At 39.4% G+C, this 21,920-nt stretch overlaps 1 protein-coding gene and 1 pseudogene across 1 annotated transcript in view; both read right to left on the bottom strand.

The window, feature by feature from the left end:
• Positions 1–21,920, bottom strand: part of GRM7 (glutamate metabotropic receptor 7) — an 872,015-nt gene that overhangs the window by 462,334 nt on the left and 387,761 nt on the right. The gene's annotated exons all lie outside the window — the stretch shown is intronic.
• On the bottom strand, positions 4,839–6,192 carry LOC122424982 (annotated as a pseudogene).

Raw genomic sequence — 21,920 nt, 5'->3', positions numbered from 1 at the left:
CTATGGTCACACAGCTAACCAGCAGAGGAGGCAGGACTTTAATCCAGGATACGGTTCCAGAGAGCACTCATTTCATAATTATATAAGATAACTGCTGTCACAATTAAAAAAGACACAAAATTGTCTAAATGATGAAACTGATACACAGGGAACATGGCATGCCAAATGTCATACACAGGAAGTAATATTTAAAGGCAGCATTCTGCCTTTCAGAGGCCAAGGACTTTCCAACTGGTCCAGATACAGTGAGTCAGCATGCTGCCTTTCACTGAGTTTTGCTGGTGTAGATAGGTTCAACTTTGCCCATAAGAATAAGAAAAGCTATGACAAACCTAGACAGTGTATTAAAAAGCAGAGACATTCCTTTGCCGACAAAGGTTCGTATAGTCAAAGCTACATTTTTTCCAGCAGTCATGCATGGATATTAGAGTTGGACCATAAAGAAGGCTGAGCGCCAAAGAATCAATGCTTTCAAACTGTGGTGCTGTGCTATGGAAGACTCTTGAGAGTCCCCTGGACAGCAAGGAGATCAAACCAGTCAATTCTAAAGGAAATCAACTCTGAAGATTTATTGGAGGGACTGATGATGAAGCTGAAGCTCCAATACTTTGGCCACCTGATGCGAAAAACTGACCCACTGGAAAAAACCCTGATGCTGGGAAGGATTGAAGGCAGGAGAAGGGGATGACAGAGGGTGAGGGGGTTGGATGGCATCACCGGCTCAATGGCTATGAGGCTGAGCAAGCTCCGGGAGACTGTGAAGGACAGGGAAGCCTAGTGTGCTGCTGTCCGTGGGGTCACAAAGAGCCGGACACAACTGAGCACCTGAACAATACCACCACCAACAAGCCTTTTTACAACTAATGAGTATACAAAGCGGTAAGTGCTTCTGACTCTCCAATTAGACGATAAATTAAGTTTTATTTTAACAGAGCAAACACACCTATTTCTGATGGGACCGTCCATGCCTTGGAAGAAACTCAGGCTGGTGAAGTTCCCTTGTGGTCATGAGGTCCCCTTCCTGGCACTGGACCAAGAGAGAAGTTTATAGGAAAGAACATGGGCCATGGTTTTCAGGACCAAGATAAACAGTCCAGATGTGACCATTTATTTGATAAAACTGATTCCCTGCAGGAAAAACCATAACCACAATTCAACAGGCATTTCATAGAAGCAGTTCTTTGGGCTGAATGAATACAAACCAACCAAAGCTTGCTTTCTCACTTACATACACCGGCACAGACACACACATGAGGAAATATGAAGTCCTGGAGAAGCATTCACACCATGGATACGGTGTTTAGCTGAGTTTAACAGGAGTGGAGCTAAAAAGGCATGAAGTCAAGGGTGGCCACTCCCCACCTTCTCTTTGGGGCACACCTTACAGCTGCTTGATGTCTTACTTTTCTACCTTCTTTCAAGTTTATACTCCGATCTCCACAGAGAACTTTCTCTGCTTCCTCATGGTTTCTGGTCCCTGATAACATGAGCTTTCACACATCTGCAGAAGGCACTCAGCCTTCTTTAGGGTCCTACTCTCTCCATATAGTCATATAGCTTTGACTACACCTTAGCCTTCCCAAAAAACTAAATGAAAACTGTGTTTGATATGTCTTATTTACTTTGAAATGACTCAGTTTATATTTAACTCATTCAGCAAAGACCTGAGAATTCCCTTTTCCAATTATATCTTTTCTCCTAATATCCTTGCCAATTCTACCTTACACTTTTTCATGGCACATGCCATACATGCTTTGAGCTTGCTCGTATACTTGTCTTACCAACTGCATAGTGACAATATTATAGCAGCAATCACAACTTACTCATCGTATGTCCTTAACACCAAGTAAATGCCTATGTAAATAGGTCTTCAATAGATGCTTGTCAGATCAATAGTAAATTAATCCAAAAGTCTGTATATTAAATAATCAATAAGTAAGTTAGAAAGAAGAATTGAAAAAAGGAAATGAGATGGTCCTTTAAGAAGCTTACCAGATGAATTAAAGCAATGATATCACTCACTTTTTAAACATAAAATACTATTCAGTTAATAATTATGTATATTTTTTCATTTATCTGAACACTGGTTTGCTCAAGTAAGACAAACTGTAGTTTGGGGTTTATCAAATTTTCATTTTTATCTTATATTTAGTTTAACCATGATAAAATTAAAGATAAAAACAAAATCAAACCAAGAGCATAATACTGCTTAATTAACATTTTTTTATTTGGAAATTGCTTTAGGGCATCTTCTATTAAACATGACCTTATCATTTGGAGTATATCTTAAATATACCTTTTATGCATCTTTTCACTGCTAACAATATTTTTGCTAAGGAAATCAAACTCCCCATAATATATAAATGCTATTGTAAACTTAATTTAGAAATAAAAATGCTATTCAATAACAACTGAAAGGCAAATATTAAAAAGACAAGATATCAAAGTGAAAAGTATTTGTCCTCACAGTAATATATTACTTAGAATTCTTAATATCTTGAAAAATCATCAATTATTACTTTGTCTTATAATAGCCTAAGGAAAAAAAAGAGATTCAAATATAACATATATGTATCACAATCATCTTTCTTAGCTAGTAACTATAAAAAATGCAAAACATGCCAATATCTTCCTGTCCATTTTCTTTCCTCTTCATCTTATTCTCTCTCAACTTATTCATTTTTAAAGTCTTATTAAAAGAAAACCATAATAACATAGACAATGCAATAAAAATATTTAAAATGTATAGGAGCAAATATTTCTTCTTAATGAATAGATATAGATCCAGACAGCTAGATTCATACCATTTGAACATTTATCCCAGGCCACTACTGACTGCTTCAGAGTATCCATTCTGACCAAATGTGGCCAATAAGAGATACTCATCTTATACAAAATAATGTGGACAGTAAATAGAAATAGATTCTGTTTTAAATGGTTGTAGCAAAATAAAGCACTGGAAATCTCCTTCTAGCTCTCACTTTTGTTCTGTTAGAAAACTGTCTGGTTCATGAAACCTAACATTCCAGAAGTCACTTATCCATATTAAGGTGGCAAGCCAAACACTTTATGTGGTAGAAAACATGAGGATAAAATTGGACTCTAGGGTTGTAACTGTTCCTTTTATACGTCAAATTGACTGGGACTTGGGGTGTCTAGATTAACTATTATAATACACACACATGTACATGTGCACTGCTTGTGTCTACATATTCATGGAGCCCAAGCAATGAGAACTTTTTCATGTGGTAGATTAAGCTTCCTTCCTTTGACTGGACTAACTACGGATTGTAATATTGTTTTTCAATGGTTCAAGTTCAAAACAAACAACCCTTATAACAAAACCTAACTGTTAGCAAAGCTGGCAAGGCGCTGCCCTTTTGTAACGGAGCAGGACCCTAAGGCCCTTGTCCCCCATCGTGTCCTCTACCTGCCTGTCACCTGTGGAAAACTTTAGTCGAAGAACAGCTTTAATCAGAGAAGAGAAAAATGCAGGAAAAAAAAGGAAAACAGTGAAAGGAGACTCAATAATAATAATAATGCAGTCATTAAGCATAGTCAAGGACCTTTAGTCTTTCTCAGGGTTACAGATAATATTCTGAGCCACATCCTTTATAGGATGAGCCTGTCTTATAGACACTAAGACACCAGGTGGAGAAGTTGACTACGTGATGCCCCAGAGCATACCCAGGACATGAGCTGCCACAACTCTTGAGACCCGGCCTCAGCCACACGCTGACTGTGCTGTTTCTGCATGTAACACGTCCCCCTCCCCGCCCTCCCCTCGCTATAAAAGCTCTTGCCCCACTGGTCGCCAGGGCAGGGGCTTGAGTGGTGGCCTTTGGACAAATGTCTGCCCCTCCCCCGCAAGTTGCCCGAATCTGAAATAAAGCAAACTTTCCTTTCCATCAACCTAGCCTGTGTATTGGCTTTTGAGCAGTAAGCAGCCAAACCTCGCACTCCTTTTGGCAACACTTGTACAATAAACCAGTGATCCTTGAGCATAACAACAATGTAACAACAACAATAATAAATAATATGCCATATTACTATACCAACAAAATATTTTTCTATACTTGATACTGTGTATGTGGTTCTCACTGTAAATAAAAAAAAAAAAAGTCAAAAATACTTAGGCATTTATAAATCAAAAGGGCTAGGGCTATATTTCAGCAGGTCAAAAAGATGAGTAACTGATCATGTGGCCTCACTTTTGGTTTGAGCTAGTCTGAAATATAACCCATTAAAGAACATGACAATTAGAACTCTAAGGGTATATTCTAGCCTTGTATCTTAGCAATTGATCCTGCAGCAATTTTCATCTCAGATAGTTATAGAGCATGCACTAAGTCCTTCGTCAGACCAGGAGTCAGAACTACATTACAGATTAAGTCCAGTATACAAAGAGGCTCCCACCTAGGGGAGCCTGACATAGGACACTCTTTTAGAAGTGCATCTTGGCAGGGAATCAAGGGAAAAATCAAACAAATTAGCCTTTTGTAATTAACTGTGTTGGGATGGAAGTCACACTTTTGTAAGGGAGATACTAAAATTTAGGGGTTGTTCATTTTCTCTTATATCGAGGCAATGTGTTTACAATAAAGGGACAGGCATTTTTATACCTACATTTCATTAAAGAGGTAGTGGTTAAAACGAGAAATTTAATAGTATGGTAGTGCATCATCTGCAATCACCTAAAACATGCCCTCCGATACAGTCCTACGACATAAGGTTACATTCTCAGTGGCAACTCATGGGAAGTTTAGGTCAAACTCTTTTTTTTGTTTGTTTGTTTTCTGGCTACAGGTTTATTCAACACAAAACAATCCCTTTCAAGTTTACTGAGGTGGCTGACCACGTCCACAACCAGATCCGCCTCTAAACTGGAATTCAGTTGCTGACCCAGCCCCAGCCTTGGGTTTCTTGTCGGCATCAGGGGGCATGGCGCTTTGTAGGTGCCTCTGTCGACTTCCCCTTGTGTGAATCTTGCAGGTTGCTCTCCCTCCAGACTGTTGGGCCGTGGTCGGCCAGTCTCAGGATGGCTGTGGCACGGGGTGGCAGGCATGATCTCAGCGGGCAGGTGGAGGTAATTGCGGAGATACTGGATGCCCTCGTTGGTAAGGTACCAGTAGCAGTGCCTCCAGGCAAACTGTTGCTTCACATGGCCTTGTGATTTAAAAGACTGCATGGCTTTCATGACATGAAGATTGGGCACGTTCTTGTCTGCTAGTTCGGGGTGCTTAGGCATGTGGATATCCGTCTTGGTCACCATCACCCCCTCCTTAAAAAGAAGCTCATAAATGGCAATCCGGTTCTTCTTGGGCACCGACACTGTGATGGCTGCTGTGTCCGGGGCTAGAGCTTGAAAGGACTAGGTCAAACTCATGATCTCCAGATTGTGCGTCATTCTAGCCTTAGTTACTCAAGCAGAAATAGATTATGTGTGTTCTCTGGCCTATGTCATTTGGAAGTTGAGACTCCAAATGAGTTGCTTTACATTGTAAAATAATGTAAAAATGTCTGAGAATATGACAGCAAGAGGAGAAAAGGTCATGGAGGGGAGAGAGGAAAGAGGTGGGGAAGAAGGACCAAAAAGATGATAATGGAGAAATAAGATGAAGCTGGCATGTAAACATAGTGATTGTATCCTAACTATATCCTAACCACTCAGAGACGGCTTTCCTCCATAAAATGTGTATATGATTTAAAGCTCTCTATGTCTGTCTTCTCCATGAATCTGTCACAATATTTAAGAGTTCTGCTTCCTTAATTCTTTTAGATGGGGCTGAGAAAGACCTTGTTAAAACAGGAACACAGATCTCTCAGGAAGGATACATGAAGCAGTTATCAGCTGCCAAGGGTGCAGCACAAATGTGATAAGATTCAAAAGGCACTCAGCCAAGACGGCCCTGAAAACACAGGAAGCAACTAGCTCAAGTGGCTTTGTTGTTGTTGTTGTTGTTGTTTTAACACTAATACAGGGCAGACTGAGGATGCATTTAGGTTGATAAGAGTGTTTCTTGAACTTGGAAGTCTGGTCCTCTGTACTCCTCAGCTGGGGACTTTGACATAGTGTGATTCCTGAATCGGGGAGTCTAGGGTGAGGCCTGGACTATTTCTAACAAATACCAGGTGATGAGGAAGCTGTGAAGCTGTGAGGATAAAGAACATACAACTTGGAGAGGGAACCATTTTTAAACCAAGCTGAAAAAAGAGAAAAAAAAAAAAAAACCAAGCTGAGGTGTCACAGGGAAGATCTCTGAATAGATAAGAAGCCATGTAATAAACTGAGAATTGGGGAAAAGTAACTCAAAGAAAATGAGGAAGTGCTGAGAAAAACTGATGTCTTAAGATGACTGCTTCTTAAGCATTCATGCTTATCCACCAATGTCTTTTTTGTCAGTGCTTCAGTACACACACTAAAGATACGATGGTCCCCAAAAGACCATCTTTGATCACAAAAGGCGCATTCTAGCTAAACACCAGTGGAGAACTAATTCAGTTTTCAAACCTTCAAGAAGAAAACACAAGATTTAACACAGCAGTTCTCAACTTATGGTCCCATATAAGCAACATCAGCATCGCACGGGAACTTGTCAGTGAAGCAACTCTGGCTTTATCTCATATCTACTAGATCTGAAAATCTTGGGGTGGGACCCAGGGGTAGGCATATTAAAAGCCTTTCAGGTGATTCCAAGGCATGCTAAAGTTTGTGAAATATTAACCTAAAGGAAGGGTAGGAGTTAATGTGCAAAAGACCGGGTGGAGGGGAGGGAAGAATAGAAAGAAAGAGGTGAGAAGATGTTCCACAGCAAGAGGACTTGGATCAGGAAACAGCCCAAAGGCTGATTTTGCTCTTATCTTCCTTAGGCAGCAGAAAAGTCAACTTTATTTTGAGAAGGAGGAGCAGGTCTTTTTCATGCATTTTCATCAGCCTGGTGCCTAAATGCCTTTGGTTTTGCAACTTTGGCTAAATCATCATAGGAGAAACAGTTGAGAAATGGTACTCAACTCTTTAGGGAAGTAGTTCTCAGCCTGCCCACATATTAGAAATACCCTAGAAGCTCTAAACAGATGCAGGGGGTGAACAAAGAACAATTAAACTGGATATCTGCGTCTGGGTCCGGGCATCAAGTTTTTCTAAAGCTCCTCAGATGGTTCAAATGAGCAGCAAGGGTTGACTGAAGCACCGTTTACTTCGAAAAATCAGTCAGCAAAGTTATACTTCTGGTAGAATATCTTTGCTGTTGCTTAAGGCAAGAAACAAAAGAAGAGGGTGGCTGACAATGAGATAGCTAGATAGCTTCACTGACTCAATGGACATGAATTTGACCAAACTCTAGGAGACAGTGAAGGACAGAGGGCCTGGCAGTCCATGGGGTCGCAAAGAATAGGACACAACTGAACAACTGAATAACAACAAAAAGGCAAAAAAGAACACAGGAGTGTCCATTTTGGCTTTCTTGTTCAGGTCCCTTGTTTTCATACTGGGAAAAGTTTTCTGTTAAACTGTAGGTGTATCTTCATGAGCACAATGAATCATGGATCCCACCATACAACTGTAGTAGAAACCATATGCTTCCATGGAAGACAGCCTGGTTTAGAAAACATCCTTCCTTCTAGGTCATCTGCTTCTGATTATATAGGGGTTCGTTCTGTGCTTTCATTTCTTTTGAGATAGGTCACAATCCCAAATTGTAGATAACTGATAGCAATAGGAAAGTTATGACCAACCTAGATAGCATATTAAAAAGCAGAGACATTACTTTGCCAACAAAGGTCTGTCTGGTCAAGGCTATGTTTTTTCCAGTGGTCATGTATGGATGTGAGAGTTGGACTGTGAAGACAGCTGAACACCGAAAAATTGATGCTTTTGAACTGTGGTGTTGGAGAAGACTCTTGAGAGTCCCTTGGACTGCAAGGAGATCCAACCAGTCCATCCTAAAGGAGATCAGTCCTGGGTGTTTATTGGAAGGACTGATGCTGAAGCTGAAACTCCAATACTTTGTTTACCTCATGTGAGAGCTGACTCATTGGAAAAGGCTCTGATGCTGGGAGGGGTTGGGGGCAGGAGGAGAAGGGGACAACAAAGGATGAGATGGCTGGATGGCATCACCGACTCGATGGGCATGGGTTTGAGTAAACTCTGGGAGTTGGTGATGGACAGGGAGGCCTGGCATGCTGTGATTCATGGGGTCGCAAAGAGTCGGACACGACTGAGTGACTGAACTGAATTGAACTGATAACAATAGGAAATAATAATCTAGTCCAAAGACATGCGAATATATGGAAGTTTTATCTGCTGGAAGTTTTATTGACTACCCCTCCCCCTAGACAATTTTGCATCCACGTGCAAGCGTATTTCAGTATTCTTGATCTATAAATGTGTCTGTTCTTTGGTTCGCCTCTGACCTGGTTGTAACATCACCCAGGGTCCTCTGCTAATGCTTAAATAAAAACTTCAATGGGCTCATTTTAAATCTGTATGAGACTCATGATTTCACGTTTATTGAAGGATTATATTTAAACACAACTGACTCTAAATTAGGGGTGAAAACATTTGAGAGACATGGGCTCATGAGGAGTCTCTATGGGGTCCAATGGAAAGCCTCAAGCGGTATTTATAACCAATGGGCCAGTGTCTATTCCTTTCTTTCCCATACTCTGCAAAACTAAGCTCTCATAACAATACAATTCTAAACCCCTGCCTCTGGATTTCTCATTAGAATATCAATTGATACAATTTTCTCATTAACCCATTTTACACTTTAACATTTCAAGGCCTTGTGGTAACAGCATGGTTTCATTATGGGAGACAGAATTTTCTTCCTAAATTTTTTTTGCTAATAGAGAAAGAAAAACAACAAGGAAAACTTCAGCTTTCTTGTCTCCTTGCTAACCAAAGGTAGTGAGGTGGGCCTAATCAATAGTTGCCAAAATTAACATGGGACTTTTAAGTTCCTATAACCAGTATCCATCAGTGCATTTCAGTTTTCCACAAAGAAGCAATTTCCAACCTTTTCCTTTTTTTTTTTGACTCAAATAAAGAAAGAAATACAATTAACAAATTCCAAAGCACAACAAGTGTTATGAGTTTCCCTGAAACAACAGACAAAAGCACCAGAGAACAATACCCAATTTCAGCAAATACCTCCCCTGTTTGGAAAACTACCAACTGCTATTACAAAACCAATTAAATTGCCAGTTAAGACACCAAACGGGCCTCCTACAATTCCAGAGTCAAAGGATCAGTTCAGGGGATGTAAAATAAGTTCAAGTTGCATTTGGATATTGAATAAAACTTATTTTCAAAAGAGTTAGTTACCTCAGTTGAAAAAAAAATGAATTATTCAAGTTTAAAAAGCGAATGTGGTTTTATGATTGGAGGTTCAAGTACATTCAGCAACTGGAAAGTGATACAACGCACAGTTTCTGTTTAGACTGTCGTAAAATAGGTACATTTTACTGGGTTTCACAGAGTTCATGCCAAAAATCCTAAGTTGAATATTTTCTGGATTGAAAAAATACAATAAAATAGAAATCATTTTGTTTGGTAAAAAAATAATAAGTAAGTAGGCACATTGTTTTCCTTACATAAGGTTTTCAAGGGTGAGTAATAACAATGCTCAAGCATTTCTAATTCACAGAGATTTGTTTGTTGCATGTAATTTCTGGGTACAACTCTGGTCACATGCAAACAATCCTTACTGATGTCACTTGGGCTTCCTTGCAAAAAGCAATTTCCAGCAGCCTCTGCCTCCACTGAGAAACTCCATGTTCCATGACATGATTTTATTTTTCAAGACCAGTTCTTGTAATTTCATGCAGCAATTTAGGTGATTGTCAAGCATGGTGTATTCAAACTAAATGCTTTCTTTTGAAAAGTAACACTTTGCTGTACTGAATTTTTCAATTTTTATCCAGAAAAAAAGTGAGTTTTAATAGCACTGTCTTTAACTTATATTTTAGATTTTGTTTTTCCTCTTGAACAACAGACTAGTATTTTTCTTTCTTCTAGTGTATTATTATACCTATCACACCTTCCTTTGGTCATTTCACCATGGTGAGATATATCAGAGCTTCCTTCTCTCCCCACCCCACTCTCTTTTTCTTTTCTATTTTTTTAAAACCATTTTTAACTTTTCACTTCATTGTTGTGGAAACAAAGGGCTCAGAGGGTTACCCAGTGACCCTGGCGTCAGGATGGAAACAATGCCCCATACCTGGCACTGACCACTGTCTAGCTCAGGGGTCCTAAAGCAACATCAGATGGCCAAACACCCTTCCCTGTAACCTCACCTGGCCTCCCAGAGCATTTCTTAGGCTCCAAAGTCACTGTGGACTGTGACTGTAGCCATGAAATTAAAAGATCGATAAAATGTGAATAATAATATCCATCTAACAGGATTATCATCTAACAGGAGTATGTCAAGGCTGTATATTGTCACCCTGCTTATTTAACTTATATGCAGAATACATCATGAGAAACTCTGGGCTAGATGAAGCACAAGTTGGCATCAAGACTGCCGGGAGAAATATCAATAACCTCAGATATGCAGACGACACCACCCTTATGAAGCGAAGAAGAACTAAAAAGAATCTTGATGAAAGTGAAAGAGGAGAGTGAAAAAGTTGACTTAAAGCTCAACATTCAGAAAACTAAGATTATGGCATCTGGTCCCATCAGTTCATGGCGAATAGATGGGGGAAACAGTGGAAATAGTGACAGACTTTAGTTTTTGGGCTCCAAAATCACTGCAGATGATGACTGCAGCCATGAAATTAAAAGATGTTTACTCCTTGGGAGGAAAGTTATGACCAACCAACAGCATATTAAAAAGCAGAGACATTATTTTGCTGACAAAGGTCCGTCTAGTCAAAGGTGTGTTTTTCCAGTGGTCACGTGTGGATGTGAGAGAGTTGAATTATAAAGAAAGCTGAGCACCGAAGAATTGATGCTTTTGAACTGTGGTGTTGGAGAAGACTCTTGAGAGTCCCTTGGACTGCAAGGAGATCCAACCAGTCCATCCTAAAGGAGATCAGTCTTGAATATTCAATGGAAGGACTGATGTTGAAGCTGAAACTCCACTATTTTGGCCACCTGATGTGAATAACTGACTCATCTGAAAAGACCCTGATGCTGGGAAAGATTGAAGGCGGGAGGAGAAGGGGATGATAGAGGATGAGATGGTTTGATGGCATCACCGACTCAATGGACATGAGTTTGAGTAAACTCCGGGAGTTGGTGATGGACAGGGAGGCCTGGCGTGATGCAGACCATGGGGTCACAAAGAGTCGGACACGACTGAGTGACTGAACTGAACTGAACAGGATTATTATGAGTTATGATTATAGAAGAGTCTGGCAGATTATAAACACTTTCTATTTTTAAATAAGTAAATCACAAATAGACTGTTGTTGTTTAGTCACTAAGTTATGTCTGACTCTTATGACCCCATGGAATGTAGACTGCCAGGCTCCTCTGTCCATGGGTTTTTCCAGGCAAGAATACTGGAATGGGTTACCATTTCCTTCTCCAGAATCATATAGGTACTTCCTTTAAAGGTCTGCCCTTAATTTAACCTGAAGTCAATTGAAAAATCCAGACTCAAATGGTTTCCATTCCAAATATGCTCAGGAATGGCTAGGGTGTTATATCCTAGTAGAGAGGCAGCGGGGCTGTATCATTTCTGATCCCCTATCTAGCACAGGATTTATGTGAATGTGGCCTGAGTTCTTGGGAACGAATTCACAAATACCCAACTGCGCATTCACCTAGAAAAGGAAAATGTGCCTGCTGAAAAGCATACCAGTGATTCGACAATTAAATTTGAACAAGTGCCTCTTCACCAGTCACTACATGAATACTCTCAATGCATACTGGGAAAAATACATACAGATCCAACAGAACGCAAAAAAAAAAAAAAAAGAAATTATTAACTACTCACTAATAATCAAGTAAACATTCACTGACTCTCCATTCACTGGCAGGTTTGATGCAAGCTGCCTTAAATACATTCACCAACTTGGGCTACCTTTACTTGACAGTAAGGGAACTGAGCCCCAAAGAGTGACTCTAATATGTTTTGACACATCTAGTGCCAAGAGCTTTTCATTTATTCACACACTTAGTCATCACAGTAATCCTCAGTTTACAGAGCTGTGCACTCAACTTCAAGAAGTCACTGAGCTAGAAGCTGGCAGAGTCTGTATTTTAGTCTCAGAGACTCCACTGCTTATGGTAACCATAACCAGAGCAGAGCCTTAGCCCCAGCCTTTGGGGTGCAGACAACAAGATGCAGCCTCTGTTCATGGAGAGTCAGTTCATCTCCAAGTCTCAGCTCTGCATCAGCAAAACGAGAGGAGCACAGTGGAGCATCTCAAGGGGCTTTTGTGCAGCCAACGTTCTGTGATTGCTGGAAATCAAAACCGCTGACCAGAGCCCTCCCCACGAGAAACAGTGAAGGGTCAGAGCTGTTGACTACCTCCAAGACCACTTCCCTGTAGATTTCCAGCCACAACCTTTCTCCGGGATTCCCCCTTCATTTCTAACATCCTATGAAGCACAGGGCTCCTCCATGTGGCTTGGGTGTTTCCAAGACCTCTGTTTCACAAATAAAGTAACATTCTTTAAAAATTGCAAAATGTTATCAAGCAACCAAGGTGGGCTTTGGAATTCCAATTAAGCAGCGCCTGCTGCTATCCAAATGCTCTAGCAGAAAAGAGGTAAAAAAGAGATTTCAAATGATGGATGAAGAGCTGTGACCACAAATGGATCATTTACACTGTCAGCTTTGTCTGCTCCATCTGGCTCCAGCCTAGCATAGACCAGTGCCAATACTGTTCATCTGGAACCTGCTGCAGGGCACACTCATTCATTTCCACACATACCTTAAAAGAGTCTGGTAAAGTAGTTTTACAAAACCCATGGGGATTTCAGTCTTCACCTTGGATTACCACATTTCCATATCCTTTGTTTTCTGCTCTCTCAGCAGCTGTGCGCAAGATCTGGACTCTCCTTACCCCTCAATGACCCTTTTGTCATCTTCCTTTCCTTCTGATTATTTCTAAGCTCTTAGAGTAGCAACAAAACACTCAATGTACAACACAGATTTCCTTGAAATAAAATAGGAGGATACAATGGTGATGGCCAACATCCCTAGTCTTAGAGTATATCAAGGGGTAAACTAGGAGCTCAAAGCCTAAACTTAGGCTGCAAGAATTTTTTGTTTATACTTTGTCTTCATGGATTCAAATTAGTGTTCACAACTTCAAAAACTGGAATGTTTTTGGAAAAATCTAGATTTATGGTTCTTCCTGGAGAATGAGAGGACTTCGTCAAAGGGTCGCTTTGTCCAAGGGTGAATAGGAGTTTCATTTCTAACAAGGACGTGGACCCTCCAGTTGCCCTTGTTCATACTTCTTCCCATTGCTTTCATTCTCTGTCTGCTTTTCTTGGCAATTTTATCAATTTAGATTCTAGGCCTTTAGGTTTTTGAATTTTTGCATAAAGCCTACTTTCTCAACCTGATCACCTGTTACTTGGTCCTCTACACTCTAGGTTTAAGCAGTCTTCGCTCCACCTCCAATGACCCTAGAAGACACAATACAAATGGACTGAGTAGAGAAAGCTAGCTAAGAAACAGGGAAGTGGTGCACTGGGAAGACCCAGAGGGATTGGGTGGAGAGGGAGGTGGGAGGGGGGGATGGGATGGGGAACACATGTAAATACATGGCTGGTTCAGGTCAGTGTATGACAAAAACCACTACAATATTGTAAAGTAATTAGCCTCCAACTAATAAAAATAAATGGAAAAAAAAAAAAAGAAAGGTAAGAAACAGGGAAGTGCAAAGACAGAGAAAGAGAATAAGCTGGCAAGGAAATACAGTGTTAAATAATGGTTTAACAAAATTAAGTAAATAAAAGTGGTTAAATAATGGGCTTTGAATCATGCCACCATGTCACTCACTGCACCTGCCTGAATACCGTATTTTCTGGGCCTGAGTAGCCTCAACTGGAAAAATATATGATGCAAATATGCACTAACTACCTCACTTTTAGAGATAGACTATAAGGATTAAATAAAAGGTTTTGCACAATGCTCAATACATGGATGGCTCAATCACCAGAAACTAAAAAATGCAGAAGAGCAAGAAGGTAGCTGGATAATAGTCCCTGTGATTTCCTATGGGAAGCCATTCAATCACAAAAAAGAAGAGGGGAAGGAATGAAATTTTGTACAGCTATAATTTTTCAACAAGGAAATCCCTTGTATGGGTCAATGAATGACACTTAAAAGTTCACAGGATTGTGATGGGCTCTATGGAAGAGGCTAAAGGTGGACATGTGAAATCCAATTAATACTAACATGAATGGTTTTGCAAAAGCATTGATTACCTTAGTTAATTATTAGTGATGAAATTGGTCTCCTACCGCTAAGTTTCTACCTAGGCTTACTGGGATTTGAATAAATAAGCTCATGAAATAGAGCTCATAACTCAATTCTTTATTTTTTTCAGTGAAATATAGTAGATTTATAATCCTTGTGTTAAGTTTCAGGTGTACCAAAAAGTGATTCAGTTATATATATGTGTGTGTGTGTGTTTGTATGTATTCTTTTTCACATTCCTTTCTGTTACAGGTTATTACAAAATACTGAATATTGTTCCCTGTGCTATACAATAGGTCCTTGCTGTTTATCTATTTTATATATAGTAGTGTATATGCTACTAACTTTTAATTTATCCCTCCCCTGCTTTCCACTTTGGTAACCAAGAGTTCGTTTCCTACATTTGTGTTCATTGCTCAATTCTTATCCTTGTGGGGGAAGGAGAAAGGAGTGGAAGCTAAATTAGAGCAAACACAGCTTTACTCTCTAGATACTAGCATCCATGTGAGGTACTGAGCTTCCTAAATTTTCTGACAAGAAGTAAGCAAATTTTAATGGCTATTCATAGGGATTTGCTCTGCTAGTTAACATACTAGGTTACTCTTGACCAGAAAGATTCTTAATCTCACATGGTCAAGATATCCTCAGAAAATGCCTTTATGGATAAGACTGAAGATAAAATAAACACTGTGCAGATGATATATTAATAACGAAATGGACATGGCCTCTTAAGAACACACTCTTGATAGCAGAGAGGCCCTCCATAAAAAAACCGTATAGGCCCCTCACCCAACTTGCCCCTACCTCAAAGGCCTCTCACATTTAGGACTTCCAAAAAAGAACCTGATAACTAATGAAGGAGTGACTTGCATTACTGGGTAGACAGATTCTTAATGTAAGACATGGGAAATGGGGGAAGTAATTTCATGTACAATCCACTTCCACACGTCCAAGCCTTCGCTTATGCAGATACTCTGAAATGACATCCTCATCTTTTCTAGCAAAATCTACTGTTGAGATCTAGCTATCTAGTTAAGGCTTCTCAAATTCCCTGAGAAATGTAATCACTCTATCTTAGATTCTCTCAGCAACTTTTAGCGTAAGTCTTCACCAGAAATTTATCAAATTACTACTTATTTATTGAACTGTCTCTAAACTAGATGATAAATTCTTCAAGGATAAGAGTCACGCTTATTCAACTTTGCATTTTCAGAGCCTAGAATATTCCTTAGGACATAGTAAGTGCTCAGCAAATGGTTCCTGGGCACCTTTCTTTTAGGAAACTGATGTCTCTTATTGAGAGTGTGTGTGTGTGCGTGCGCGCATGTGTGTGTCTGTGTGTATAGAAAGTCTACAGTCTCACAGACAAAACAACCATCACTTTACATCAAGTGGGTCACCTCACTATAAAAACTCCCCAAACTTCTAACTAGAGAAAACCACAGAGGCACTGCAGTTACCATCAAACATTTTCCTCTGATACTGAAGTGATAAAATGGTGAGCAGGTAAGCTTTTCCATTTGTTTAAAAGTATTCCTTTAAACAAACTCCAACCAGAAATAATTCTTACTCTTTCATTTATCCACTTGAAAAATATGTATTTACCGTACACCTACCATGTATCAGGCAATGATCTAGGGACTAGACTAAATAGGACAGTCCTTTTTTCATGGTGATTTCCCTTTAACAGATGAAACCATAAATTAATGAATAAAACAGAGAATTTCTTAGAGTAGTAAGTGTGATCTGATGTTTGAGCTTATCCCTTGAGGGTAACAAGGAGATAAGCATGCAAAAATCTCGGAAAATATTGTTCTAGACAGAGGAACCAGCCAGGCAGGGGTCGTGGAAGCAGATAAACATGGCACGCTGGAGGAACAGAGAAGTCGTCAGTACACAGAACAAGGGGCAGAAAGGATGAGGCAGGAACATCTGTATAAGGCCTGTGACCTGGTGTGGGATGCACATTTTTTGTGTTAATGGAGCAATTTACCCAGGGGAGCGGCATGGTTTGATCCGCAGTTTTATAAGATGACTTGTACAGCTCTGTAGAGAAACAGATGGTAGGGAAACAAGAGTGTAAACTCAGAAACCCCACAGGGGAAATCTGTGGTAAGTCATTTGGGGATGACATTTTATAGCTGGTTGGTGTGCTTTGCAGAATGCAGATAGAAGCTGGGCTAATTCTTAAAAAAAAAAAAAAAAAGCTCTCATCAACATTGTCTTTAAGGGAGAAATCAAGCTATTACTGCCAGAAATTTCACCCAACCAACTTCTCTCCATCATCTTTTGTATTTGAAAATTTATGGTTTAAATATGTTGAATGAGTACATAACTTGCTTTTAGACCATTTGTGGTTCTGTTTTTTGAAAATATTGAAACAAACAAACAATGTTGCCAAAGCATGTAGTTTAAATGGAAACATTTCTGAGCACCCTTTTATAAAATATCAGCCTTAATTTAAAGTCATATTTGAATAGTCAAGGTAATGTGTTGATTTCTTATTTTCTACATGAAGAATCTGACAAACGAGAAAGAAGTGGGTAGACTATTTACTCCCGGAGCTGAAAAGGCAGTGGCCCCTCTGAGAGTTAAATGAATATCACAAGATAGAGACTAGTGGAGACAGAATTTAAAACCAAATGTAGCTCCCAAGTCTAAGTGCTTAATGTCTACATTATGGTACCTCTTCTGTTTCAAAAAGGGCCTTGGACATTTTTCTAGTGTGGCCCCTTCTTTAACTGGTGAGAAATTGAGATTCAAAGACAGTAGGTCTCCTGCAGAGGAAAATGGAGGTCTTTTTGCTCCTTACTGACTAATTCCTGGAAGCATGGATGCCTTATGAAGACCAAACTTATTACTTCATCACCATGAAAAATTTTGCTGAGGAAGGTGGAGACAGGCTACTTCCTTGGAATAATTAACAGAATATTTGTTCTTTCCTCAAAACTGATCCAGGAAAGGATCAGATGAAATTGAGTCTTACCTGTTTATCATCTGTAGAATGCTTAGAGGTTTGAAGGTAAACCCATTAATAGCAATAATTAGAGAAGCAACAACATTATTTCCATGTGCTGAGCTAGGCTTGGTGCCTTTTATACATGACTTCAATTTAATCCTCACAACCATCTCATGAGGAAAGTACTCTTATTATCCCAATTTTACAAAAAAACTAAAGCTCAGAGAGGTTAAACAACTAGCCCAAAGTCACACAGTCCATGGCATCATTAGAATCTGAGCAGTCTGACTCGAGCAGGGCTCAGCTGACTAAGCCTACGGACCACATCCAGCCTACTCCCTCCCTACAAATCAGCAGAAGCAGTTTGGGACACAGCTGAGCCCACCTCTTCCTTCACTCTCATGGCTGCTTTGTGAGCTACAGTGGCTTAGTTGAGGAATTGCAACAGAAATCATATTGCTGTCAAGGCCAAGATATTTACTATCTTGCCTTTCACCAAAAAACATCTGCTGAACTGGAGCGTACACTCCAAACATTCTTTAAGAAATGTTCATTGGCTGCTTGCAGTTTGGGGGCGCAGTTCTGGGTGCTTTGGAAGTTCAGTAAACAGATGGATACCCTTAGGGAAGTGATACCCTAAGACCTGCTGCCTCTTGATCAGATCTGCCTACAGAATTTGTGGAGTGTAGTACAAAATGAAAATGGAGACCTTAAAGAAAAAAAAAAATGTATAGGTTCCAAATGGCAACAGCAGAGCCTTAAAGCAACCACGGGGCCCAGCAGGATGAAGCTGGCCCTGCTCCTTATACAGCCTTGATAATACCATCTGTGAAACCATGGTGCCCAAGAGAGCCTGGCATGGTGATCTCCATGATTAAGGAAGGGACATGATTCTTTCCCACACCTCTGGTCCTGGGTGACTACTGGAATGGGGGAGAAGGCCATCTATATGGGTCACATACCACAAGGGGTCACAATATCAAAGCCATGTTCCTTACACTCAGCAGTGCTAACTCACTGATCATCTTCCTTTTCAAAGCAATACTTACGTAGCCATCATTTGTTAGATTACATAAATGATGAACAATTTTGGTTTCACGTTCTGATCCAATCAATTATCTTATAATAGGGTAATGAAACAACTCAATTTCCAGTTTCCATAATTGTCTATTTCATGATGAACCTGAAGTGAACACTTATAAAGCATTTTCTGAGAGGCCTTTCACCCACTGCCCAAGAAATCCTTATGGGGATCCCGCAAAAGGCTGGGGGCACTTCAGTCTAGTCTGAAATGGTCAGCAAAATTTTTAGAACAGTTTTAAAGCCCTACCTCTGGAGTCTAATGCCTGCACCTGAATCCTTACTCTGCCACATCGTAACACTGTGACCTTTGGCAAGGTCCTTAATTCCTCAGCTGTAAAGTGGGATTCGAAATACAACTGACTCATAGGGATGCCTTAAAGGGTTAAACAAACTTAAATGTGTAAAATCCTTACAATAACATCTGGCAAATGCTGAATACTACCTAAGTATTCATCACCACCACCATCCTCACCCTCCTCCTCCTCCTCCTCATTTCCTGCAGATGGAAATAAAAGCAAGAGATTATAAACTAAAATATCTACCTAGGTCTGCATAAATCAATAAGGTATGAATGCAAATAAATGAAGTTGGTACTTTAAAAACAGAGTGGCAGGCAATGCTTATAATGAAGCATGCATATCTTCTTCTGAAGGATCATCAACCACTCAGCTTTATAGCCAGTGAGACCAACTCTTTTTTCCTGGAAAGCCAGACATCTAGATATTTGCAAGAAATCTTCAAGTTTTCAATGTTGACAATGAATTCAATTTCATTTAAATACCCTAGGCAGGTCAAACAACATCTAACCTCATCCTCTAGTCAAACATTTTGCAAACTTTGCTGTGTAACAGCCATCAGATTCTCAAAGGGGTGTGAGCTCCAGAGAAGAGTGAGAACTCCAACTCTAGAGCACCAGTGAACCATGAACATTTCTCAGCCCAGGGAAAACTGTTCTAATTCAGAAGACCTTCTGAGATGGTGTGGAGCTCTGCATCCAGAAGGACACCAGGGCGATGGGGGAAACAGGTGAGAAGGAAAATACAACTTGTTTGCTTTAATACAGTCGTTTCTATGCAAATAATCAGAACCCTCTCAAACTAGCTTTTAGCACCAGAGAGCTTCCTTTCTACTACACATTCTGTTTTCTCTGCCTGATTTCATACCCATAATCTTTTCTTCTCTCTTTCAGTATCAAAAGTTAACTGAGGAAAGAGTTATAATTTAATCCAAATATAAGTCAGACATCTTGCATTGATTTTTACTTTGGAGGATGGAGGCAGAGAGCAGATTCCCTGTGCTTCCACCCTCAATTTAAATATTTACTTCTGATAATTGAAAAAAAAAAAAAAGCCCTCTGTCCTTTGGCTAAGGGAAATTATTCATCCATTTTGGGCCTCTCACTTCTAGCAACAGAAATGGGATAGTAATAAATCTCTTTGATAATTCATTCTTGAAGGCAGGTTATCCATATGACTTTTGATACATACAAAGGGTTTAAAGGTCTTAAATCTTAGTCCAGGGATATTGTGAGGCAGGCACTCTACTTGCAGGATCTATTATAGGATCAGGCACACAAATTGAGTTCATGGAATAAAAAGGTGAATGTCGTGGGAGTGAATCCAACTAGTGGTCAATTTGCTCTGAATATTATTGCACCGCTAACATCTAAGCCAAATAGTGGCCTACACTGGTTCTCTATTTCATAACAAGTTATCACAATTAAAATACAAGAACCATATAGCCTAACACTACTTTAATCTAAACATCTGTTTGCTCTGTTATGATTACACTCAAATGATCCAAGCATACAAGATTTTGATCCCATTTGGTATTTTTTCACATACTTGTATGCATATTGTCATTCTATCGCCACATTGTCTTTGTGAAAAGTATAACAATACCCTCACATTGACACTGAAACCCTAGGGAAAAAAAAAAAAAGATGATTTAAGGTCAGGCTTTGAGAGGATAATTATTCTCTTGACTCCTAGCTAAGTACACTTTTCTCAGTAAATGAACCACATTCCTTTTACCCTTTCCTTGGAAGCATTAAAATTCTCCTGGCTTCTTACATTTTTAATAGCCCCTTGTTGAACTCCATCACCTCTGCCTAACTCCCTCTCAGTGTATCATTAGTGAAGACCTAATAACATAACATTTACCTTATGTCTCCCAATTGCCTACAGAATAATATTCAGATTTCCTACTAGGCTTCGGAAGGTACTTCACAATCCAGCCTGAGTCAGCCTCTTTACCATAATAATCCCCAACATTTGCTTTCAAGTTCCTTCCAATCTTGCCATATTGATTTTCTCTCCATCTTTCTCTTTCCTAAGCTTCCCTAATTGGACTCTCTTACTTGTAATCAAGTATATCATCTAATACATTCATAAGTACTAGACTTACTGCAACTTCCAAAGTGCATACCATGAAAGGGTTTCCATTTCTTTTTCCAGTCTTCCAGATTGTTTTCTTTTCTCTTTTTCCCTTTTTTTTTTTTCTGAATATCAGCAAATATTTAGTGTTTACATAAATGCTTATTTCTACAGTTAGTTTTAGAAGATAAGTTCATTCTTTTAACTACTTTTAAGTGTTTCCTGCCAAAATACAAAAGTAAAAGTATGTCCTCTGGTTCCTAATCACAGTCATTACCAATTATAAGGAATGATATAATCCTTTGAAAGAATCAGCATAAAGGAAAAAAGAGTATTTTGATTTTTTTCTTTGTAGCTGTAATTCTTTCAGGATATCTAGTTTCAGTGTATTGTTCCATCAATATCTACTCTCTTTTTCTCTGTAGAATATTTAGCTGAGCCCTTGACAAAAAAGAATAATGTGAGTAACTTTTGGCCAAGATATAGGAGCTTGAGGATGCCCACAATCTCCAGCCATGTCATTAAAGGGAAAGAGTATTCTTTCTCCTTCTCATTTCCCCCTTCCTGGTTGGAATGCAGACCTGTGGTGTATCATCTTGATTCTTGCTAGTGAGGGTAATGCCCCTGGCATGGTAAACAAGGAAGAATTAGAATGAGTCTCTAATGACTTGCACCCAGAGCCACTCAGATAGCAGTGAGACAGAAATGTACCCCTCTCTCTTGTGTTTATTATGTTATGTTTGAACTCTCTCACACACAGTTGTATTTATAACAAATACAGAAATATCAATCCTTGAGTATTTCCACAGATTTTTCACATGGAAAATTCAGGAGGAAGCAACCACATTCTAATGTGGTGACTTGTCTATAACAATACTTTAAATTTTGGTGATTAGGAAGTGATATGTCCAGTCATGCTCTTTTCTGCCTTAAAATCTACTTATATTTCCCTTATCAGAATTGGTTTCTATTTTATTAAGCCATATTTATTTAAGTTTTAATATCATAAAACACTATGGTTTTGAAGATAAGCATTCAAAAATGTCCCCTACCCACATTTTCTAATTGTCTATATGTATGTGGCTGATAACACAGAGGATTATTCTGTCCATA

Source organism: Cervus canadensis, chromosome 22 (genome assembly GCF_019320065.1).
Source record: "Cervus canadensis isolate Bull #8, Minnesota chromosome 22, ASM1932006v1, whole genome shotgun sequence".
Lineage (NCBI taxonomy): Eukaryota > Metazoa > Chordata > Mammalia > Artiodactyla > Cervidae > Cervus > Cervus canadensis.
The sequence above is the reverse complement of the archived record's forward strand: the minus strand, read 5'-3'. Positions and strand labels throughout refer to the sequence as shown.